Source organism: Delphinapterus leucas, chromosome 5 (assembly GCF_059928025.1).
Source record: "Delphinapterus leucas isolate spDelLeu-1000000601 "Yukka" chromosome 5, BTC_Dleu_Yukka2, whole genome shotgun sequence".
NCBI classification, from domain to species: Eukaryota; Metazoa; Chordata; class Mammalia; order Artiodactyla; family Monodontidae; genus Delphinapterus; species Delphinapterus leucas.
In genome coordinates this window covers 9215832-9233358 of record NC_143133.1, presented here as the reverse complement: position 1 = coordinate 9233358, position 17527 = coordinate 9215832, and positions in this window count along the sequence as shown.

Here is a 17527-nt window from a genome sequence, read left to right as displayed (position 1 = left end):
CTCTTTTTCAAGCTTACATTTCTGCAAATAAAATGGAAGAGAGATGTTGAGAATGCAGCTAAACTACTCCATAATATTGTGGACTTGTCATCCATTTTGTGTGGCCAAACTGCTTGTGGGGGTCCCTTAAACTATCTCTCCACTGCCCTTGTGATAAGCATTCTCCCCCCAAGGCCCAGGACCTTCTCTTTGTGCACCCCTCAGATTAATGCCTGCCCCCCCCCCACCAAGCTTACCAAACACCAGTCCTTTTGGTTTGAATTAACCAATCCAACCTTAGCCTGGGAACCTCAAAGCATTCCACCCTTGGACTCTAATAAAGGCATGTGCCCCTGTCACTCTCTCTGCCTGAGTGTTGCCCTGACTTCGCCAGTGTACTTCCTCCAGGAGATGTGAGTAACAAACTTCTCTATCTCCACTGCCTTGTGTTCTTGTGTTAAACGTGACTCACCATCTGACACCCGGGGTCGGGGGGGATGAGGGGGCTCTACTTAACAAATGTTAGGCTAACAAAGTCAAAACATTAGATATTAAACTTCTATTATATATAATCTAATTCTTTTATGCCTATGTACATGGTTAAAATTATTTTCTTTAAAAAGTATGACTAGACATGGCATTGCACTTGAAGTAATTCATGATGTGAGGGACAATCAAAGTTAAGTAGACATTAAACAGAAAATATTCAATCAATGTTGGATTTACAAATGTATATACCACAAATATTCACAAGATGGAAGCAATAAATGGAGGCTCTTAGAAATGCAATGCATAATGACTACCACACTTGATCAACTCTAAGACAACTTCAACTGAAAAATGTATCTCTCCTGCATATAAGATGACACACACACACAATGATACTACTGCCAGTTAAGCAATGACACAGTGCCTAATAGGAATTTGTCAATGTTTTTGCCTTCGATTTTATTGCCTGGTATGTTCTGTCCAATCCCTTTAGAGATATGTCAGTAACAAAACAGACAATGCTTTCAACTACTTCTTGGTATCTTCCTTTTTAAGTCCTGTAAACCACGTTGTTGCTTTGCAAGTAAATATGGAATTGTACTTATTATCCATGGGCATGTATTTTCTTCACTAATATACCAAATTATATTGTGCTACTTTTTCCCATAACTTTATGTATACCCAATAATTGTTTGAATGCCCAGTCATCGTCCATAAGACATTTAAAGAGCAATTAAATCTAAAATTATGTCATAAAAATTGCATGTAAGTTACCTGAAGTGAAAAAAGTATGAAAATATTATGACTAATTTTATATATGTGCAGGCAATTTCAAGTATTTCATAATGGTTGCCCAGCAAAAACAATTATTAGATGTCATCAACTGTACGTGTCCCAAATTCAGAAAATTCAGAGCTATTAGAAAGAGAAAGAAGTGTGGCTTGAGAAAATTAAATATTATATTAAGGAAGGAGTGGATAAAAAACCCAGAGGCAGAAGTGTTATACGTATATCCTATGATGCTTTTTTCTTCTGTACACTGATGCTTTCAATTGAAATATGAATAACAAATAATAAAAATAAGTATTTCAAATATTTTGCTTTTGTTTTTTCACAACATATGTAAAAATCATTTGAATTATTGAGCTAATGTCATATACAATCAGATTTATAAACAAAGACGTAAATTTGACAATAATAATAATAAACAACTGCATCAACTTTAGCTTTATAAACTAACAGTCTACATTTAGCTCATAAAATACACAGGTGCAAACACTTGCATAAAATTCAAAATCTCATCAGAAGAAATTAGGTAAAAATGTATGATCCAACATGCTAACATACATTTTTTTCTGAAGGGCAAATATGGTCTTCAAATATGCAAATTCACATTACTCTGATTACTTTGTTACATGTTCACTGAAAGAATTTATGAGGCAATTAGGGTAACTGGTTTGCATTATTCAAAACTCAACACATATGACTAAACTTGATCATATCTTTGATTCTAAACAGATTATTGCCTATTGATAGTGAATGACTGTGGTACGCTATTTCATGAAGAGTGAATGCTACACACTATGCTTGCTGATTGCTAGCATAAATATATATATATTTGAACTTACAAAACCAACTCTTTCAAAGGAGATGGCTTCCTTTCATCCTTAACTCTGTCTCATAAGTCACATCTTTGCTTGTCTTTCTAAGAATTACAGACCTGAGCTCTCTTTCATTGTCTTCAGTGAGACCAAGTGACTCAAACTTAATATTTAATATCTCTGTCAAATAAGGTCATATCTTATTGCTTATTCTGAGATATGTTAAATATATCCTATTGCCAAGAAAGGAAACAAAGTGTTAACTCTTAAAACATGGGATAAAATTACTTTTCTAAATGCTTCTAGAAAGTATGATGAAGCTTAACAAACACTTTAAAAAATAAACTCTTTTTTTCCAAAATGCTTCTACTTTATTATTCCCTTTTACAATATCACATACATATGTGCAAAACAATTTTACTTGGATTTGTATTCCCTTTTTACAACTTTTATTTTGGGGGAACATTATTCAAACTGTTCTATCCAGTAGATCAAAAATATTAACAAGTACTGAAAAATAATCCAGCATCAAATAATTTTTGCAAAATATTTAACCTCAACAAATGGATTCTTTGCTGAAATATTTTTCACATTTTATATTTAATCTCAACTGTGAATATCTATAAAGGGTATGAAATGATATAACATTTCTGAAATACTTTTGCCACAAGATTCCTTCTTCATTGGTAAATCTCACATACAATTTTTCTTTGTAGTGTGGTATGAAAATTCTAACATATAAGTTATTTCTGAAATACTGAACATTTAAAAATAGATTATACCATTGATCATCTGTGAAATCTAATCTAAAATTTGCAAAGACATTTATAGGTACACTTGGAAGAAAATTATTTTTGTTTCCAATGAGGTATTTCAAGAGTTCATTTTGAATCTTTTTTATCAGTTGAATAATAAGTCATGTTTCATAAATATGTAACAATTGAAAGAATAAACAGGAGTAAAAATAGCAGGAGAAAGCCTGAGAGATTATGTATATCTCCAATAATGCTGAGCAAAATGGAAAGCAGATGGCACATCAGAAAATATATAAAATAGAGAACAAGCTGTAATATCTGATATATAGCTAAAAGGAGTTCCATAATGAAAGAAGTGATAAAATGCAGACTAGAAAAATAACAATGAAGGAATATTTTCCAACTTACAGAAAGACTTGAATCTTTATAACAAAAGACAGGCTGGTATCTGTCATGATGAATTAAACAACACCAGTATTTTCTACATATTGTTGAAATTTCTGAATACCTGTAACTAAGAAAATCCTCACATCTCTCAGAGATGGGAAAAATATATATATATCACAAAACAAATAAGAACTGGAGTGGCATCAGACCTGATATCAGACAAACCAAACATTAGGGGTAAAAATGAACTAAAGATCTAAAAGAAAATTATTTTAAACTTAAAAGTCAATACCCAGTCAAAATAACAATCAAATACGTGAGAACAAATCAAGATATCTTCTGACGTGTAAGGCTTAAGTAATGAACTTCTATAAGATGCTTTTCATAAAGCGAGAAAACTGGAAAACAGAACATGTGGATCACAAAAGATGAGCACCTGAACTGGAATGCAATGCAATGAAATCCCAGGATGACAGCTTTGAAATAATCCTTTAAGTAATCTTTCCAAATTAGAACAAGAATATAATGGACAGAGAATTCTATTTTTTTAAATGTACAATAAAATAAATTGCATTGACTAGATATACTAAAGTCAAATTCTGGAAGATTTTCATAATATGGTGAAGAAAACATATGTTTCTTTTCTCAACAAAGGAAAAGAAAATCAACTGGAATTCCACTGAAGGACAAAAAAAAAACATCATACCACCAAGTTATGATCCAAACATAAAGCAAATAGTATATGACACGGTTTTTGAACTTTTGAGAATTCAGTAAATGGATATGTCATTTATACTTAAATAATTTTGAACTTTTAGAATCAATATCTAGAAAAGGAAACCATGGTAACTGAACCAGTTTGCGAATACCGTAATCACTGACAATTTAAAGGACAGCGCATTACTATCCTCTTAGTCTTTGTTATTCCAAATTCACATGACCATTGAAGGCAATTGCAATATTGCTTAAATAACATTTTTGTATGTTTATGATGACTTTTTTTTTTTTTTTTTTTTTGCGGTACGCGGGCCTCCCACTGTTGTGGCCTCTCCTGTTGCAGAGCACAGGCTCTGGACGCACAGGCTCAGTGGCCACGGCTCACAGGCCTAGCTACTCGCGGCATGTGGGATCTTCCCGGACAGGGGCACGAACCCATGTCCCCTGCATAGGCAGGTGGACTCTCAACTACTGCGCCACCAGGGAAGCCCATGTTTATGATGACTCTTAAAACCACCAGCCTGATGAACTTAAGTCCTCTTCCCAGCCACCCCCTTGCCATCATCCCCAACCTCTCTGTAAACTCCCTCGGCTTCCGTGACCTACTGCAATGTTTTTCCTTTGTACTAATAATGAAATTATCATATACTAAATAATTATGATATGTTGGACAATAGAGGCTTTTCATAACACTTCCAAAACAAAGAAAAATAAATAACAGATTTTTCAATGCAGCGTTGGAAATCGTATAATAGGTATAAGCACGTTTGCCGGAAGTTTACAGAAATGGTCAATACTTCCATTGGACCATCTCTGTAAAAGTGGTCGTAGCTTCTATTTATATAAGTAGTCCATAACCTCCATAATCCCCATTAGATCTAAATGGAAATTTAAATATAAACCCAGTCACTTGTTACATACTTCATCCTGTCAGCTTGCATACTCTCTGTGAGCCTCGATTTCTTTCTTTGGAAAATAAGCTAAGACAGCAGTGATATAAAGTTTTTCGAAGATGTTATCAAAAAATGGTACCTGCCTTAGTGTCTGGCACCAAGTTAACAATTCATGAAATTTCAGTGCTTTTACCTCCACTACAATCATTAAGAAATTATAAGTTGCAGACATAAAGTGTAGAAAAACATTGTTTGGTACAAATTAAAATAATATTAAATATTTTTGAATGTGTTACATTTTGCAAAAAAACACCCTTAATATACTTTTCTATTTATTTGCCACAATAAAATTGTGGGGAAGATATTTTTTATCCACAGATCTAAGTAGAACATGAGTAAAATATTTGGAGTGACATAAAATACTTTGGCATGGTTAATTTTTTGTAGGTTACCTGCATATTACCAGCTACCAAAAACAACTATGACTTAAGTTACATAATTTTTCACTGATATGGCTTTATCTTGACAATTCTGTCACTTTTTCAGACTTAGGTTTATTTCCCCTCTGGGAGGTTAATGGGAGCATGTTTGCACCCCAGTGGTTCCCCTACTTCAGCTGTTTTCCCTGACAGTGTACTCATGGTTGGTGTTTCTTTGGCCAGGCAACAAGCCAGAATGCTATTGAATCTCTCTTTAAAAATTATTCAAAATGGGGGGCTTCCTGGTGGCGCAGTGGTTGAGAGTCCACCTGCCGATGCAAGGGACACGGGTTCATGCCCCGGTCCAGTAAGATCCCACATGCCGCGGAGAGGCTGGGCCCGTGAGCCATGGCCACTGAGCCATGGTCACTGAGCCTGTGCTCCGCAACGGGAGAGGCCACAACAGAGAGAGGTCCGCGTACCGCAAAAAAAAAAAAAAAAAAAAAAAAATTCAAAATGGAATAGCATTCTGAAACCTCATTTTTAACATATGTCTTTAGCAGGCTTAATGAAACAAACTAAACATAATGAGAAGGCATAATGTTCAATTTGTGTTAAGACCCATATGTTTATACACATTTTTATTTTTAAGATTTCAAAAACTCTTCCTATAGTGCAACAGTTATGTTTTCTTAGATATTTCTCTTAAACCTTTTCTGCTTCAGCTTCTCCTGTGTCTGATGTGAGATCAGCCTTGTGCACAGTTGACCTCAGGGGGCAATGGATGTGTCAGGGATGTCACTATAATGTTTTGACACTAGTGGTGAAGAGAAACAACACCATGAATTAAGATGAGAGAATATACAAATATATAGCTTTCTTTTCATTAATATCCTTTTGTTTTATTTCATTAGAAAATATGTTTTTATGTGAAATGAAGTTCTTTATGTACTTATTAAGGCAGAGCTGATGTTATTACTAATTAAAATACTAAGAGGCTAATAACTGATTAGAGGTCAAATATATAATACTGACAAGTTAACAAATTAAATGTGAATAGCTAAATCACATTAATACAGACATAGGGAGTATAAATAAATGAATTCCGAATTTCCCAATCCTTATAGCACACACACAAATAAACACAAAACACTAATTTAGATTTCCTTTTCTGGTGGAAGAAATAATTTTTACAAAGAATAAAGAAATAGTTATTGTTAAAAATATTGCCTGCAATAGCACTCTAAAATACTTACTAATTATCTATTAACAACAGGAAAAAGAATATGTTAAACTACATCAGTACAAACTATTCTGACAGTGATCAGAATCTGGAAAGTATTTTTGCTAAATATAAGACTGACATGCGGGCTTCCCTGGTGGCGCAGTGGTTGAGAGTCCGCCTGCCGATGCAGGGGACACGGGTTCGTGCCCTGGTCTGGGAAGATCCCACATGCTGTAGAGTGGCTGGGCCCGTGAGCCATGGCCGCTGAGCCTGCGCGTCCGGAGCCTGTGCTCCGCAAGGGGAGAGACCACGACAGTGAGAGGCCTGCGTACCGCAAAAAAAAAAAAAAAAAGACTGACATGCCAAAAATGATAGTTAAATTAAAGAATTTATACATACTTTACTCTATAACACAGAGTATGACCTTAAGTCTAGAAAAAGATAAGAGATTTTGTCACTTCAAATGGTAGAGTACAGTGAAAGTAGCCCAAAAGGCCATAAAGATTATAAAAAATGGCGGACTGGCAAAAATCAAAACTGTGTTGAGATAATAATAATTAGGATTGATACAGTGCTGAAAAGTACAAATTTTAGAATCTCTCCCAGAGTGGAGAGAAATATTATAGAGGCTACTCCTAAGATTATTCTTGGGAAATTGATGACATCAAAATTTTTGTACCTAAATTTCTCTTACTGCTTGAAGGCAACTAAATCACACATTCAGCTATTTAAGACCAAGAGAAATGTGTGATTTTTCTAACTTTTAGAAAAATGTTAAAATCTTAGAGATTGAGAGACAAATGCGATTCTGTAGTAGACAGTCTCTAAGAAAGTTCCAATGGTCCTTGCCTCCTGGTACTCATGCCCTTGTGTAATCTCCTCCTATCAAGTGTACGCAGGACTTCCACACGTCTAGTGAAAAAAATCCTGCAGATATGGTGTTATATCATTACCAAGATTAGGCTAAGAAAGACTGTGGCTTCTGTATTGAGAGTTCTCTAAATCTCTCTTGGATCCTTCATGCTAAGGAAAACAAACTGTCATTTTCTAAGCAGATCTCTGACTATAGAGAGGCCCAGGTGGCATAGTGAAGAACAGAGGTCATAAGTCCAAAAGCCTGCAAGGAACAAATATATGCCAACAACCATGTGAGTGACTTTGGGAGCTAATTCTTCTGCTCTTGTCAATCTTCCAATGGCTGCAGCTCTGGCCAACAACTTGACTACAACATCATGAGAGTTCTCAAGTGAGATGTATTTAGCTATGCTGCACCCAGCTTCCTTGTTCACACACAGTGTGAGATAATAAATGTTTGCTGCTTTAAGCTGTTAAATTTTGGAATACTTTGCTACTCAGCAATAGATAACTAATATAGGATCCCACAAGGGACTCAAAATTGTGGTTATTTTCAAATAAAATATTTGGTAGTGAACACTGAAACCAGTTAATAATACTAAGTCTACTTTGTAGTTACAATTGTAATTAAATAATTAAACAAATATTTCTTTCAATGCACAAACTCTAATTTTGCCCTATACCTCATGCATATAGATTGTATGTGAAAATACAAATTTTAATCACTTAAGTAGTTTTCTTTAAAATTCTTATAATTATGTATTAATTTAATTATTTCTACTTTAATGAGCAGTTTTCATCTTTATGCATGTGCTTAGTTCTTGAAAAATTTCATATTTTTACTACTTTATTTTTATAGATGCTATACAAACACATGGGCATATTTATATAACATGGACATGTATTTGCAGTGGGACAATACTTCTTGAATTTGGTTAAATCATCTAAATTTCTAATTTGAGGTTAGTAATAATGACCATTTGGAAAAGTATACTCCATATCTTTTTAAATTAAGAAATTCAGGAATCACTTACTATTTCACGTGGAAAGATTTTAACTATATTATCTTAGACTGCCACTGTTCTGTTAGTATATATGAATGACTCAAAATAATGCTTATACAAAATTCTAAAATATACAATATAAAACCCCAATGGATTGATGGATTTAAGCATTTGTGCACCAGTTTTCTCCCACAAAAATAATAAACCCAAGAAATATGGGCATATTACAAAATACATATTACAATAATTCAGCATTACATTGAATTTCATGTAATAGCTCTATTTTAGCTTATTAGCACTGTGAATTGAGAGCTATCATATAGCCATGTAGTTATATTACAAGTCTGTATTACATCAAATTGTTTCCTATTTTACAGTAGATAACCTCTTGCATAATATGTATCTCTTGTTAATATCTCGTGTTTACTCTTCTGTTTAGCATTAAAGAAAAATATTCTTATATGCTTTCTTTACTATTAAATTATTGCATGCTATTTAAACATCTTTAAGATGTTTGAATATTTAATGATAAAATGGTTTTATGACCAAACTTATGCATTTCATTTAAGCATGAATTAAACAGAAAGGAAAACAGAAAGAAAAAAGTTATACATAATGGAAGACTAGATTGACTTTTTTTCAGAAAATTATTTAAAATCATTCATAATTGCTTCAAATTGCCCCTCCTAATATATTTATGAATAACATATTTGACACTGGATATGAAAAATGTACCATAAAATGAAGTTCATATATTGACTCATAACCCGTGACCATTTAACTAAAGAGACATATGCTTTTAATCCTAACTAATAAAATTTCTTTTTATATATCACTTTTAACCTAAAGAAAAAAGTGCTTGGTATAAGTGAAAAGAGCTCACTTTATCAGTTGCCTAATCAAATTACAATAATCAATGGATTAAAATATTTATTTAAAAAAATACTATATTGCTTTAGAACACTTAGACCTAGTATATGTTATCAATAAAAATAATTAAGAATACTAAATCCTGAAATAGTTCTGTAGCCATGAAGTTGGAAAAAGTAATGTAATAACAATTTGATGAGTTGTATTATTTATTATTTAAGGTATGACTATAATTCTTATGGTCAGAACCATGGGAATGAAGTTGAAATTTAAAATCAAAAGGAGTTAACCAGCAAATTTGAGTTTAGAACATTATTTTGCTTGAAAAACCTATCTCTATATTACACTTTGTGATGCAATTGAACAGTTAGCAAAAGTCCAGAACATTGATTCTATCCATTTCAATAGTGAAATTTAGAGAAATGTTAGTAAAAGGAAAATGAGGTTTTAAAAGAATGTTGTAGGCTCTATCTTTTCCATTTTCATCACTTTAATAAAGTTTTAAGGTTATAGGAATGGCAGCATGTACAGTAGAAGCGACATTTCTAACAGGTTTTGAAAACAGGTAAACAAGAATGTTGCTTTTATCCAGTATTCAGATGAGCCCTAAGTGAGAGGATGATAATTATTTTATAATCAGTGGATATTCATTGCCACTGAGACATTACTCTAGCCTTTAAATTATGCTTTTCACAATATCTTTTTAGAGATTTATCTACATAACAATTGTCTCTGTATCATGTCCTCTCAGCACTTTAATTCACAAACAATGGCAAATCTCCTGCCATAACAATGTGATAATTTTGGTTTTGTTGAATATTTACCCCAGCCCCTTTTAATACAATAAATTAAATCACTTTCATAAAGGATTAAATACATTTAAATAATCAAAAGCATAAAAAATAAATGATAAAAGACTTGAAAGTCTTCTTTTACCTTTTTGTATTTGCACTCACTTCCCCAGAAATACTGTTAACATTATTATGCATTTTTCAGTCATTACCACTGCATTTACTCACATTTATGTGTGCATATACAAAACTCATTATTATACAAAATAGGTTTTACTATATATTTATCTGTGACTATGTTTTCAAACTGAAAATTTCTTAATGACCTTTCTGTAAAATACCTCCTTTCATCTTCAAGTCTGCATGGTGTTTCATGGCCATTTTTAATGAATTTGCTTATTCAATATACACATAAATAATGAAATAAATCTTAAGTATACAGCTCAGTGAATGTATATGAACTGAACATATTTATGTAATCACTATATATGTATCAAAATAGAAAACACGTCCAGCTTTCCAGAATTTACACTCCTGCTCCATTATAGTAGTATACACTTGATATAAATTGATATAAATCGATATAAATAGAATTATACTGATGTGTTATTTTATGTCAGGCTCTTTTGACTAACATCGTATTTGTGAGACTTATTGAATTTATCAAAATTTATGCTAATTGCTTAAGTGTATTCCATTATATAAATATACAGTTATTTATTTAGCCATTTTATCATTGAAGGGTATTTCTGCTTTTCCTAGAGTCTATCTATTATGAATAATGCTCCTATAAAAATTCTTGTACATGAATTTTGGTGCCCATTTGTAAGCATTCTGTTGTGTATATACCCATGCACAAGTAAAATTGCTACGTTATATGGTCAGCTTAAATAGATATTGCCAAAGAGATTTCCATAGTCATTTTATTAACTTATGCTCTCACCAGCACTGTATGATAACAGTGATTTGTAGAAATTCTTTATTCAATCCTGTATGTCTTGGAAATAGCAATTATATATACATTGGAGTATCTGATTTTGTAGCTTGCTTAGTCACTGACTTAATGGGGTTTTTTGATGACCAATTTTTTGGTCATCAATAATCTCTTCCATTATTTTTTGGTCATCAATTTTTTGGTCATCAATAATCTCTTCCATTATTTTTTGGTCATCAATTTTTTGGTCATCAATAATCTCTTCCATTATTTTTTTTTCCTATAATAGTATAAGAAATCTTTGCCTACCCTAAGCTCAGGATTAAGTCCCCATATCTTATTTTCTAGAACAGTGGTTCTCAACACACACACACCCAAACTCAGGTACACTTGGCAATATCTGGAGACATTTTTGACTGTCACAACTGGTGGTTTGTACTCTTTGTATCTAATGGGTGGAGTTCAGGGATAATGCTAAATGTCCTACAATGCACAGGGCCATCTCACAAAAAATAATTATCCATTCCAAAATATAAATAATGGTGCTGTTCAGAAATCCTAATGTTCTGCATTTCAGCCTTTCATAAGATAGATTAAAAAAAAAAAATCTGGATCTTATTCTGTGCCCAGATACTTTTGGTGCCCCTGTGTGGATATGCAGTCATTTACTCAGTTGGCCATAACTTTCTCCACTTCTCTCAAGTTTCACCTTTGTCTTAGATCAAGCGTCTACCTATTGGAGGGGGCCTGTCTCTGATTTCTAAATTTTTATCACTTTTCTATTTCTCAAAGCCTATACCAATGACACTCTGATTTAATTACAATAGTTTTTTTTTTAAGAAATATTTTATATGTGGTAGTGTATGTCTCAAATTTCCTTCTCCTTCTCTCACTTCTCCTTCTCCTTCTTCCCTTTCTTTACTTTCCCCTTCCCTTTCCCTTCTCCTTTTTCCTGTTTCTCCTCTTTTTCGTCTTGAATGTTTTTATTCCTTTCACCTTTTGCACTTACATGAATGCGAATTTTGACAACAGCTGGTCGTTTTGCTCCAAGCTGAGATATTAATTGGGATTGCACTGATTCTACAGATCAAATAGTGGAAACTGATATATTTCAATATGAATCTTTCCATGAATATGGCATTTACCTTCATTTATTTAAGTCTTCAATTTCTCCCAGAAATGCTTTATAGTTCCTTTTTTGTGGGGAGGGGGATGGATCACAGACTTGCACAACTTTTGTTTTTCCTATTCACAGATATTTCAGGCTTTAAATATGATATTGTAAATACCAAATGGAAAATATCATTTTCCATTGCACCTTTTAATCATATGTTGTTAGTATACAGACATATAATTAATTTTATATTGATTTTATATCTAGTTACCTTACAAAAAATGTTTATTAATTTTGATATTTCACCTGTAGAATCTTTTTGGTTTTCTTTGTGTACAACTATCAAGACAGTAAATACTAAAAATGCTATTCTTTCCTTTCTGAACATTGTGTCTCTATTTTTTTCTTTACTGTCTTGTAGCTTAAAGGTTCCGACCACCAATTCCAGTGTGTGTAGGGGGTGGTTTCCCCACACCACCAAGCAATTCATGGATACCAGCTGGGTGTCCTACAGTTTAATTCAGTTGATATTACCTCCCTAAAGACAGCCTCAGATTCCAAACTTATCTGCTCTCCCTCCGGCTCCCCACTTCAAAAGCCAGTAGCAAACCCAGGTTCTGACCCACTGTAGATCAGGCTACGGATCTGAGGTTCCAAGGACCCTCTCTTTGAGTTCAACTAATTTGCTAGCTATATAAAAGGATATAACTCAGGAATAGCCAGATGCAAGAGATGCATAGGTGAAGATCTGGGGAAAAGGCATGGAACTTCCATGCCCTCTCTGAGTGAGTCCCCAAATCTCCAGGTGTTCACCAACTGGGATGCTGTCTGAACCTCCATCCTTTTGGTTTTTTAAGAAGACTTTGTTACATAGGCATAATTGATTAAAACACTGGCCATTGGTGACTGATTCAAACTTCAGTCCCTCTCCTTTCCCTGGAGGTGGGGGGCTGGGACTGAAAGTACCAATCCTCTAATCTCCTGACACAGCCTCCATATTTAGGTGGGGTCCAAGAGTCACCTCATTAACAAAACAAAAGACATCTTTATTGCTCTCCTTAGGAGATTAGATTCCAAAGGTTTTAGAAGCTCTGTGCCAAGAATTGGGATGAAGATCAAACATATATTTCTTATTATAAATCACAATGTCACATACCTTCAGTAGATTTTTGAATAGAAATAAGTATTGTCATTTTTATTTTGTTCTCACATGAAAATTTCTGGATATTTCATGATCAAATCAGTTATTTGTTGTAGATTTTTATAACATTTATCACATTTTAATATTTCTCCTCTATGAGGTGGATTTAACACTTTATCAAATCCTTTTAAAGCATCCATTAAAAAGAACATGATTTTTTAATCATGTAATAAATTACAATGCTGTATATAATTAAACTTATATTTCTGGATAAAACTCAACTTTGACATGGTATATTATCTTTTTTATATATCGATAAATTTGTTTTGTTACTTTTTAAATTATTTGTGTATCTCTGTACATAAATATCATTTATTTTAATATCAGGTTTGCTCTCTAGATTGTGTGGGTTTGATAAAATGCATTGCAAGTATTTCCTTTTTTTTTCTCTTCTGTGGAAGAGTTTATGTGATTGATGTTATTGTTTCTTAAATGTTTGCTTGAAATCATGAGTAAAACTATATGGGTCTTGAGTTTTCTTTGAGATTTTTTTTTAACAGCTTCAATTTCTTTAATAGTTATTGGATTAACCATATTATTTTTTTCTTTGTTAGTCCTGTTTTCCTAGGAATGGTCAATTTTATCTAAATTTTCAAATTTGTTGGTATAAAGTTATATAAAATATCTGCTCATAATTTTTAATGACTATAGTAGTTATAGCAATGCTTCTCTTTCTTTCATAGTATTTAATCACTCTTTTCAACAGCTTATCAATTTTTTTAGTCTTTTAAAAGAACAAATTTTAGTAGTACAATGGTCCCCCATTATCCATGGGGAAAATGTTCTAAGACCCCCAGGAAATGCCTGAAACCTCAGATAGTACCAAACCCTATATATATTATATTTTTTCCTATACATACATACCTATGATAAAGTTTAATTTATAAATTAGGCACAGTAAGAGATTAACAACTAAAAATAAAATAGAACAATTATAATAATGTCATAATAAAAATTATATGAACGTGGTCCCTCTCCTTCCCGCAAAATATCTTGTTGTACAAATACATTTTCCATCTTAACTAAGCACTTATCACACACATTGTTGCTATAAATTTTGCAGTTTGAAGATCAACAGCAAAACTAGCACAAATTTCTTTTTCCTTCTTCACAATTTCAAATAGAAGATTCATTCTTACCAAAGATCTTAGCAATCACAGCATGCTTTTTTTCCTTTGTTAAGTCAAGAACTTTCACCTTTTCACTTAAAGGAAAGCACTCTATAGTTTCTCTGTCATATCCAAATTGCCAGCATCACTATTTGTGCATTTTGGGGCCATTGTTAAGTAAAATAAACATTACTTGAACACAAGCACTGCATACTGTGACAAGTCAGTGTTTTAACCAAGAGGGCTACATGGTGGCTAATGGGCAGGATATGCTGGACAAAGGGATGACTCACATCCCAACTGGGATGGAGCGGGCCTTAGCGCAACTACATCACGTTATTCAAAATGGCACACAATTTAAAACTTACAAGTGATTTATTTCTGGAATTTTCTACTTAATATTTCCAGACTGAGGTTGACCACAGGTAACTGAAACTCCAGAAAGTGAAACCACGGATAAGGGGAGACTACTGTATTTATTATTTCTGTTGTATACTTATCTTCTATTTTATACATTTCTGGTTATATATTTATTATGTTTTCTTCTGATTTTTCAGTTTCATTTATCATTTGTACTTTAGCTTATTCAGCTAGATGCTCAGATATGTGGATTTTTACACTTTCTTCTTATATGTATTTAAGGGTATACATTTCCTTTAAGGCATAGTTTAGCCACATTTACTAACTGATATCTTACTTTTCTGATCTAAGAGTTATTTAGAAATGCATAGCTCAATTGATAAACTTTTAAAAATTGTCATTTTGCATTTATTTTCTAGTTCAATTCCACAATAATCAAAGGGCATATTCTGTAAGATTTCAATATAAAAATTACTGTAATTTACTTTATAGATTTGAGGAAAATAGAGAAAATATGCATTTGAGGTTAGTATTCCCTCAGTAAGGCTTTGAGTGCCAAGAAGAAAAATTTAATTACAACTCTATCACTGCAATTGAAATGCTCCACACGGATGTTGGAAGTGATGAGAGTACCACATACCGTCTTTGCCATAACAATTTAAGTCTGGCATTGTAGTGTGAAAGCAGGCATAGATAGTATGTAAATAAATAAGCTGACTGTTCTAATAAAACCTTATTTATGAACACTGCTATTTGATTTTCATGACTTTTATTTTTCACAAAATACTATTACTCTTTTAATTGTTTTTAATCCTTTAAAAATACAAATACCATTCTGAATTTGTGGATCATATAAACACAGATGGCTATCCAGATTTGACCCATAGTTTGTAATCTGTCAACCATTAATTTATTTATACTTATCTATTTTTTTTTCTGTTTTGTAAGTTACTACACAAGCTGATTTAAAACTTTTATTATGGCTTTGATTTGTCTATTTTTGCTTTGTCAGATTTTGCCTCATTTTAAGGCTATGTTAAATATACATAAAAATGTAGACTTCTTGCTGTTGATCCTTTACCATTAGAAAATGTTTCTGCTTATCTTTAATGCTTTTTGCCTTATGTGGTACTGATCTGGTATTACTATAGCTAAACCACCTTCCTTTTGGTTAATATTTGTATGGAATATTTTCTCTATCCTTTTAATTTTAGTCTTTTTGTATTCATATTTTATATTACTTTGTAAGCAGTATATAGCTGGACTTTTTTGTGAAATACATTTTGAAAGTTATTTAATTGGAGTTCTTATTCCTACTATATCACAACTGAGCACTGGTTTTACATTTAATGTAAATAATGATACATTTAAGCATGGATTTGAATTTACCACCTTACTATTGTTTCACCATTTGCACCACTCATTTTATGTCCCTTTTCTCTCTTTTATTGGCATCTTTTGTTTTATTAAAGTATTTTAATCAATCTGTATTCTCTTTTAGCTTGTTAGTGTTATTCTTTTAGTGGCTGTTCCAGAAAATTTGACAAAAATCTTTGAATTAGAAGAGTCTAACATAAATTAGTATAGCTATTACTTCACAGGTAATGTAAATTCATTAGCACCCTAACACTATCTCTTTAAAGGTATCTATTTTGTTTTGCTTTTTTTCTTCCATCGCTTCTGCTGAACTCATACCTTTCAGTCTTATTGCTGCTCTGTTAAAGCTAATATGTCTTTTTTGTAATTTGGCTGTTTTTAAGATAGTTTCCCTGTCTGGGTTTTTTGCAGTTTTAAAACAATGTGTCTAGATATTTTTCTTTGTATTTCTTCTAACTGGGGGTTTATTGAGCTTTCTGAATCTGTGGCTTAACATCTTTCATCATTTTCAATTTGGGCTAGTTTCTCTACTCACATTGCCATTGTCCCACATTCTGGCTTCTGTCCTTCTGGGTTTCCAAATAAATATTAATACTATCCGTTTTTCATATTCAACTTCTGCTTCTTATTTTCTATCCATGCCTCCATCTGAAAAATTTCCATCATTATATACTCTAATACTGTAATCCTCTTTTCTGCTGCTTCTAATCTGCTCTTAAGCCTTTTCTTCAACTTTGAATTGCAGGTAATACTCTTTTCTAGAATTAAATGCATCATTTGATTCTTCTTTTAAGTTCTGTCATGAAATATCACATGTTGACTCTACTTTCTTTATATGTTAACCACAATAATTTTAAAATAAGTATCTGATAACTCCCATACCTAGATTACTTGCAAGTCTATTTTTTCTCTTATATTTTATAAATTTGGTCACATCTCCTACCACTCCTGAAAATGTTTTTATTGCATGGTGAATACTGTGTATGAAAAACCGTGTAGTTAATTTGAGGCTCAGATGAATTGTCATCTTTCAGAGGGTATTTACTATTTCTGATGGTAAGCAATTAGAGTAGGGACATAGCTCCTATTTCAGTCTAAAATAAAGTTGTTTTGAAACTTGCTCTAATTTGTGATTGTTCCTACTATGTTTCTCTGAGGCTCTACTTGGGATTTTTAATATGACTTTTGTTCCTTGGGTTGACCTCTGATTTTCGTCTAACCAGGTCCATGTGCCATCTTGGTGTTCTTTCCTTTCTGATTCTTACCTTCTTGGATGCTTATGAACTGGATAATGTTTTGAAGTTAAAGGTAGTACAAAAGGTTAGAATCACTTCAGTGCACTTTCTTTCTCTCAAGAATCATGGCCTCTGAAGTGCTAGCTACCTCGGTAGTTATGAACACTAAATTTGCCTCAGTCCTATGAGGCTGCTGAAAGCTCAACTAAGTT